This window comes from Saccostrea cucullata, unplaced genomic scaffold (assembly GCF_032062105.1).
Source record: "Saccostrea cucullata isolate Sc308-1 unplaced genomic scaffold, CSIRO_AGI_Scuc_v1 ctg468, whole genome shotgun sequence".
NCBI classification, from domain to species: Eukaryota; Metazoa; Mollusca; class Bivalvia; order Ostreida; family Ostreidae; genus Saccostrea; species Saccostrea cuccullata.
Genome location: NW_026926068.1, coordinates 275655 through 285285, shown reverse-complemented (window position 1 = coordinate 285285; position 9631 = coordinate 275655).

Here is a 9631-nt window from a genome sequence, read left to right as displayed (position 1 = left end):
AGATTTTTTATCATGAGCATTCATGAGTCTGATTGATGGTAAATTATACACTAAATTATTTAAATATTTCAAATAATATTCAACAAAAGCTTATAATTTTTGGCTTGCTGTTGGGAAATCATTTTTTAGATATTCTGACAAAATATCATTGGCTTGTAATGTCATATGCATATAAAAACAGCATTTGAATGTTGTAAAATATCGGTGGTCTGGCGTACGACAATTTTTAGACTTTTACAAATAGCATGGTGATTTAAGTTTTTGTTGTTATCGGGCTAAAGATAAGGCAATATAATGTCTAAAATTTTACTTGCATAAATACTATATGATTCGGCGTGTGTTTAAAATTTCATTTATTTGACATCATCAATGACAGATATATGATGGTATATACCAAAGCGCTTTGGATAAGACATTGTCAAAATGGTGAAGTTCAGCGGTAATGTGGAGCATCTTATTATTAAGCAACACTATGTTGAGCGGGGTATGACTCTTGTAAATAACGAAAAAACTGTTTACAATGAAAAACACAAACATAACTATAAGAAACAGGTTTATATATAGTAGAGGAGGTGTTTTGTTGACTTGACTGGTTCTTCAACAGAAGAGAACAGACCATATAAATAAATACGAACTGAAAAGACAATTTAACGGCGGGACGTCATAGAACTATGTGAAGACCGCTGTTAGATAATTCGATCAAGAAGGTTTATAATCGGTGATAGGAAATTCGTTATTGAAAGATTTAACTCCCCAATCTTTCAGTAACAATAGTATTTGAGATGTATAACTTGGTAACTAAAACAAAATTAAATGCATTGCCAATGTGTGCTTAAATATGAATATTTATAGAATACAGTTTCCAGAACAAATTCGTAAACACTACGAGATACGTTTTGACGTCGTCAGTGTTGCGCCGACAACTGATTTGATAGATTCGTTTACATGAGAGGAACATTTTATTTATAGTGATATGTCACTGAAGTTTTACTTTATCATTCAAAAAATGTAGATCATGAATTGTGCAAATTTTTAACTTTACAGTACCAGTGAAAATAAAGATATTAAAAATGTTTGCGTTTTTCTGGAACAACCCTCGTAAACTGACTTAATTAAAAACGATATCATTTAAATCTTAAATATCCTGCAGGTAGTGCAACTAAGATACAAATTTAGACTTCTAAATTTAATGCAAAAAAGGTATTAAAGATAATTTTGTCCGGTCGTTCTATACGAGATTTCTCAATGAAAATTAAACGCGATATGCAAATGTAAGATTGACATCAGAAAATGAAAACTATAATATAAGAGCTGCCAAAAAAAATTAAGTCTTCATCTTTATACGAAGAGCATCTTGACAGAAATTATCTCTTTTTTCTATGTAACTATTTGTTTATTCATTTAATAACGTATTAAAGGGGCTGGGGTTGTGTCCATTTTCAGACTGTTTTGACCTCCTGTAGAAGAAGATATACAAAAATGATCAAATTTGAACACTAGAATGTATGAATTTTTATTTTTCCTTTACCAAATGATAGTAGACAGCTAAAGATATCATATCTAAAAAATTCTTAAGTTGAATAAGATTGTGAAAATATTCCTGACCAATCAAGAAATTTTACAGATAATAAACAAAGACAAACTTGTAAAATAATCATTGACATTTGGTACGAGTATTGGATCGTCATTTTTCTTCATTTGAAAAAGATATTTAATCAATTCTAAAGCAACAACTTAGAAATTCAAAAGTTTTTTTTCATGAGTCCACCGTTGAATTGGTATCTTTCTTTTTTTTTCGCTCCTTTTCTTTCTTGTCATCGTTAGAGGACTTTTCCTCTTTTTCCTTTTTTCATCACATGAAAGAGGAAGTGTGACCAAAAATTTGATGTGTAAAATAGAATTTATAAAATGCCATAGCAAGTGTACGTGTAAATGAAAAAAAAAATATGGAAAAAGTAAAATGAGCATAATTGATACCCGAAAAGGTAACACATGGTTAAATATAAAAATATTTTTTGAAAGGTTTAATATGTACATATGCATTGACATAAAAATTAAAAGCCTTTCTCTTTTTTTTTCTAACATTTTCATGGAATGTTCTTAAAAGCAGTAAAAAAAAATAAACACCACCATCAAGGGCAAAACGGTGGCGCACATGGTATCTAGATAGAATCTTTTTTTAAATTGTGTGTTTTACTACGACATGGTTTACTCGTACCAAAAACATTTAAATAATAGTCAAATGATATATCTGATTTTTTGCGATTCAACGTGCCAAACTGTCCAGAAGAAAATAAAAGTATAATATTTATCATAAACATGAGTCTTATTAATAGTGGATTACACACAAAATTATCAAAATTAAAGTCTGTACTCCTATTATTACAGAAAGTATTTGTCTTGTATTTATTTTAGAAAATAAAAAAAATGATAAGCACTCTCTTTAAACCGTAAGACCAACCCCCTTTACTGAAATTGTTCAGCGTCTTCTTTTATGCTATTTTCTCTCTTTTTTTGAAGATGCAACATTTTGCCCATAGCTGATTGCAGGTTGTTTTAAAACAAACGGCTTTTTGTTGGAGTCTTTGTTTGACCTTGCTCTAACTTCTTCACTGACCAATCATTCAGGTACTGTTTTACTTCCACACTTTTGAATTTGGCTGGTTCTATATTGTAGTGATACATTAGGCGCATTATTTGAATTCATTAAAGACATTTCTTTAACTTCTCATTTGCTGTCTGATTCTTCCGTGATTTATGTCCAGGGAACGGAATTCCAATGGTATTTTGTTCTTGTGTTGCAAAGGATTAATTGTGGCAGAGTCTTCGTTAATATGAGCTGAGCATATTCAAGGTTTTTATTCTGAGTCAATTTTGCTAAATTATTTCCAAAAATCTGAATCTCACTGGTTGCAGGTTTTAGTGAATCATATTCGATGATGGCTTTTGTTCTTTTGTCTTAAACCTCTAACTCTTCTACTTCGATTTTTAAAAAAATATATCACCTTGACTGGTTCCTTGTTGTTGTGTTGCATACGTCTGTTTTTTGCAGTCTTTAAGGGGCGCTTCTGGAAGTTTGTTGATGACCGATTTTCCTGTATTACGTCTAGCGATTTGATACTTGATGGCCCTAGACAGTTGTAACTCTTCACATCCATTGATGTCCTCTTCTGTTCAGATTTTGAACTGACGATTGTGTCATTGCGTTTTTCAGCCCTATTCCTGTGTTTTGTATTTGCTGAATGTCACCAAATATGGTGGAAAGCTTTTCCTTGCTATTCTTTTTAACCCCAGTGTTTATTGTTAATCTCTGAAAAAAACTGGCTTATAAAATAAGTATCATTACACGTTTTCACGGTGGTAACAAACTGTTACGATTTTTGCCTTTTCTTATTGTTTTATAGGAGTATTATTAGGACCTTACCACATCTTTCCCTTTATTTGACAGTTTGCCATGGGCAACATAATACGACACCAAGATAAGTCCTGACATGCACATGGTTCATTTATTTTTTTTTTCAATGCATATATAATAAAAGGCGCAGTAAATCTTAAAAACTGAAGTATTATAACATAATAAAATTACAAAAATCCCAAGGTATTTTATTCAAAATGAATACATTAACAGCCAGACAGCTTATAACCCGAAGGAAAAGTATAATTTTGATATATATTTCTCGAAGGTCTGCCAAGTGTTTTAATCCTATATTGGCTTCCTTTCTTCGGTTTCATGACAAGATGCCTTTAGGTGTTTTGCCAGTCATTTGCCTGGACTGGGACAATGTATATGCGCGATTTGAGCCATCCACAACTCCAACTACATACAAATGAGATCCTTTGTCTGTACAATAACTCCATGCAAAGGCGTAGTCCCGTCATCCGGTGTTGTAAATTTACCAGTTGATGGATCGTAACCTTCTCCATCATTGGTCATCAGTACGTTGTTGAATTCGAGGATTGTTTCACAGGTATATTATTCAGTCCTTTCGGAAGTATAGCATGAAATACAACAACCTTTTCCCGACAACCTAAAAATAAAAAAAATAAAATATTAATTTCTTGTTTGGTTTAAACAGTAAAATATATCACCTCATTTCATTCTTTCGATTGACTGCTAATGGTGTGGTATTAGTATTCTTTATATGGAAGGTCTGACTTTCAGATGAGACCGTATAAACCGAAGTTTCGTGCTGCAGTAGGCGAGGGAAAGAAAAAAAGATCCCTCATGTTCAATTGCCGCAGGTGAGTGCGGACTGTAGCCCTTAGCATACAAGCTTACCATATGACTGATAATTTCTCGAGAAACGTTTAACAACGAACAAACAAACAATCACTCTGTATATGAATCCATATATAGATCAAAAGTTCCAATGATATTGTATTGAAGCATGCACTGTTAAATGTTTAATATTCTGTCTAGATACTTTTCAATAAATGTTGAAACTGTTTCCAGAAAAAAATTAAATAGGTCAAATGTGTACCATGTTTGATTGTCGAGAGGGACATACGACAATAACGGACAGCACTTAGTCTGTGAGCATGAATATTGCGAACTTTTGAATAACAAGCACAGCGAGCTCTAGTGCTGACCTGAACAAAGAGAAAACTCGTAATTGCACATTGATGCAAATGATTCTTTACAAGTTCTATACCCAATACATTGCTTGTAAAGCTACTTTCTCTAGGGAAAACAAACAAATTTCAATAAAAAAATTAAACTCACCTTGAATAATTGATAAAAAAAGTTCTACATAAAAAAGGATTTCCAGGCTTCGCTTAGTTTGTATGTATAATGCATCTTACAAGTGACGTTACAGCGCACCGAATGTGGCGTGTGTAGTTTCATGATTGTATGCTGATTAAAATCACTCTCAAACATTTTTCACTTTTATGGAGAGCCACCATTTGCCCATGGAGAGTTGCAAATCTTATCCTATACCTCAGTTTATATTGTCCCATCCGAAGGACCAGTCTCCAATCCCCACTGTGGGATTTAAACCCGCGACGTAAGGATCGACTTCGTATGTACTTCGCGACTCTAGAGCAGTTTCAAGAGAATGTTCTAAATACATTTGATATAGTATTTGTGTTCATGCTTACGGTCACATAGTTAACATATTATTAAGCAAAAGTTTAAAAAATAATTGAAATGCTCTACTGCAGTGTTGTTTAGCATCGCGGATATGCCTAAACAGTGAACTACGATATATATATATTTTTTTAAAAATCGGTTACCTTCCTTGGTTTTCTTATGACAATCACACTTTGGCACCCAGCCCATTTCCCGACAAACATTTTTGTAGGTTACGTAGTCCTGGCGGAAAGTCTTTGGTTTCCTCTGTTCGTGATGACCATGCACAATTTAAGAGACACAAGTAACAACACCGTTCAGGCAGAGGGTTTTTTTTAAAGCAATATGAGCTGCATGTTTGTCATCAGAAAAAAAATTGCAAATCTGTTATTAGCTATTTCAATGCCAGAAAAATAGAACATTTATAAACTTCTTTTGTTCATATTTGCAATGAAAGAACGTTTTATACGCTTTGATTAAAGCAAAATTGAATTATTGTCGTCCTGTACAATAATGATTTCTTATATAATACTATATATTCAGTTGTACAGAAATATTTCTAATGAAACATTTTTTAAACTTTATTTTGGTTTTATTGATCATAAGGGTTCAGATTACATACAGATTAAACAGGATACTTGTCGTTCTGTTTCTATTCATTCATGGGTACACAGAATAACGAAATGATACTGGCAGGCGCGTCGCCCAGCATAAGAAGGCGTCACTCCTTTGAGTCTATATGTGACACAGACTAAGGAGTTCATTTGGTGCCTCTCGGATAATCGTCAGGGATATTTAACATATGTTATGTGTACAGTCTTCAGATTCCCAGTTTTGATATAAAACCAATGCATCATACAAAAATTGAAAGAATGTAAAGTTTCTATTAAGATGTACTTGATAACTAACACTTCTTTCACCAGTTATCTTACTGGAAAGAGCTTATATACCAAAATTTTGGAAAATCTGAACTGCAAATCTTCTAATGATTTCTATGGAATAAAATGTAATCTGTGTTGACTTGTTTAGGTTGGTGAAACCAAGGGATTACTTCATAAAAGAATGTCAGGTCATCGATTTCAAATAAATCATGGTGGTCAGCAGATTTTGTACAAAACTTTTTATTTAACTGATCATTCTATTTTGTCAATGAAATGTAGAATTTTCGAAAGGATTTATCACCACACAAATAGTCAGTCGCTGAGTACGTCTTCCGTAGACAAGGAGAAGGATTTTGGATTAGAAAACTAGGGACAGCCTTTCCCTATGGATGTAATGACAATCTTGATAGTGTTGGAAATCTTTCGTGTCCACAATGTAACAATGTTAATGTGATGGGACTTTTTAACCATACACAGAGACGTAAGCGTAGTCATGGGCATCGGTCGTACAATAAACCTGCGAAACACGATTTTTCCTTTGATTCATTGCTACCTAATGTACATATAAATCCACATTTATGTCAACATCATATTCGCTCCAACCTTTATTCTCTCCCTTTGAAACTTTTCAATAGTCTTCTTGAAAAGGCCAAGGGAAGTCCATTTTTTAATTCGTCGACACCAGAATATATAGGCTCAGTTCAATGATTATGGATATTGCAAATCATAGGCTTTTTTTAACCCGCACGGAAGAAAATGCAGCTACACTGAGTATCCGAAACACAATCCTCCATCGTGTTCATCTTCTTCTTTGCCCTTTAACTATAGTCCTGCTGGACACATTTTTACAGGTGACGTTAATATAATTAATAATTAATAAGGCCTTTAGATCACTTATTTTAAAATGTCCTAAATATATGGAATCCCGATTCTGCAACTGGCGTCGGAATTTCATAAATATTATGGATTCTGTGGAAAAACATGCCAGACGATGGGCCAGATATGAAACAGAAGACGATGACACCTTGTCAAAATGGAGTAAATGTATCATATCCATGTTTAAGTCGCGTATTAAAAGATTGATGGGCAATATGAAATACCCGGTATTCGTTTCTTCAAAGCAGATCTGTTTTCATTAAAGAAGTTAATTCTTAATAAAATTAGACAGTTTCTGATGATTTGCTGTTATAGAATTTTTATTTTCTATATGTAAACAAAAACAAAGAACAAGTCTTGTTTCTATATGCAGAATTAAAAGTTTCTGTATCTCCGGAGTTTGTTAATCAACAAATAATGTTCACATTTTTCCTGACCATTATATTTGCCTTGGTTAATAATTGTAAACATAATCATTTGCAAACAAAAAATAAATGAGTTGCAATTGTGTCCATGCCCCTTTTAAATAAGATTATCTATTATTATGTACACTTCCTTGTTTTTTTTAAATGATTTGGAATGTTTTCCTCCACTATCTTCCCCTTTCTTACACATGTATCCGTGTAATTTCCGTTATAGGACGGATGCAGAAATTAAGGATACAAATAAGATTTTTTATATATTTTGCATCTATTTTAATTTTAATGATTTAATCGACACCATCTGTCTTCCTTTGGAAGACACCTACTTATGATCTAAATTTACATTAATGTAGTCCTCTTTTTACAAATTAATCTGAAAGTAATTTAAGCGTGGTGACTAGACTGATCTGAAAATCGCTTTAAAAATGTCTCTGCTTAGAAAATAAAGAAGAAATGAGGACGTGTGTAAAAACTGCGCTTAATTATTAAAAAAAAAATGAAGATTCAGTTTGAGTGGTTTTGATATCTGGAAAGACATGCCTTTCACGAAGTAATATTTTGTATGGATTTAAGAGTCTCAAAATTAAAAGCATGAAGATCGTAGATGACTTGGTCGATCAATTTTTTTAGGAAATCAAATTATAAAAATGTCTAGTCTGTGAGCATCATGATAGATGTATCATGTATCTATGAAAGCCAGATTTATTTTGAAAGACATTAGAACTTAATATTTTATTATCACAGTCCTGGAGATCCAGGATATTACGTTTAACAATTATGTTTATGTAACCCTAGTGATCTGGCTAGACTACCGCAATAGTTGAAATATAACAAACAATGTATACTGAGTGAGAATTGTCATTCATTAAATGACAATCCGTCCGATTCCCGGAAAAAACGAAAATTCGAGCTGTAAAAGGGAAAAAAAATATATTGCACACAAGGGGGATTGAATCCAAGTCGCGAGCATGAAAATCCAATTCGCTAAATATTACACTATTCGGACCTCTGCTCTTAATCTTCTTGTATATACCTCTGTATAACAGTGCTTTTGTCTTAGAATTATGAAAGGCTAGTTACTATTCATAATTTCGCGCCAAACGCCACGAGTTAAACTTTGCGCCTTTTCTTTGGAATTTTCTATTTAATAGCGGTGATAGCTTCAATGAAATAAAAAAACATTCATATAGCCTAAACTTTGACGATTAGAAAGTATATTTAACACATTTTACAATGCTATATAGTATGTAAGCTAGTAACACTATAGGAGTGAAACGGCTATGAATTTTATCTTTCTTTTTTTTTCAAATTTCCTGTTTATCGCCAAAGTAAACTATCCCAGTTAGTTAAACATTCATAAGAGGTTGAAATGTATCGCCGAAAAACATGGCTTCCCTTACGACAATCAAGGAATTGGATACCATTTGTGCTGAAAAACGTGAATAAGATCTTTGAGACAATAATGTTAATATAAACTCCATGAAACAATCTTTAATAAAGAAATAGTTACCTTATTTTGTCTTTTCTATTAGTTTAATATGGCAAAAATGTGCATGGGAAAAAAGTGGGTAAGTTTTATACTTACTGTATTCATTGATATTCTTTCTTGAAAAACTTACTTATAACAATTATTAAAAATCTGTTTTTTCCGTGGTGCAAATTAAAAGACATTAGGCATCAAATTTCATTTGCACATTTAGTCTTTTCTTTTTCTACTTTGAGACCAGCCAAAACCAATTGTAGAATACGTTTAGGAAGAACTTAGTTTGACACAGAATTGCAACGTAACTACGAAGTGACAATCCAAGCATTCCTTTACATTTCATTTGTCCTTATGTTACTTTCGTTTAAGCAAACGCTCGACTGCCTCCATAAACCGCTATTGCGAAATGTCGGAGTTGACAGAGAGAGCGGCCATCTTGGATCTTACTAATATCTACAGTTAAGCTTTATCAATATTCCAACAAATTTTATAGTTAGCATTATAAAAAGGGTTTCTATTAACATACCAAAAATAAATGAAAAATATTGAAAAACAAAAAAAGTTGAAAAATTGGACTTTTTAAATTGGCTTCCGGTAGCAACCGAAAGTTATGACGACGGACGACAAGTGACGTCCTGAAGAGTACTTATCATCATCTATATAATCTCTGAAAGTTTCAGCTTGATATCTTTTACCGTTTTTGAGAAAATCTGTGGACAAAATGTCATTAAAAAAAATCCAGAAAAAGGTCTATAACTTGGCACCGGAAGCGATTTTCCATAAAATCTCTCAGAGGTACCAAATCCATTTAACAACACATCTTTTCTGAAAATTTCATGTAATTCCATCCAGTAGTCTCTGAGAAATTGCGTCAGAAAAATAATAATAATAATAATAA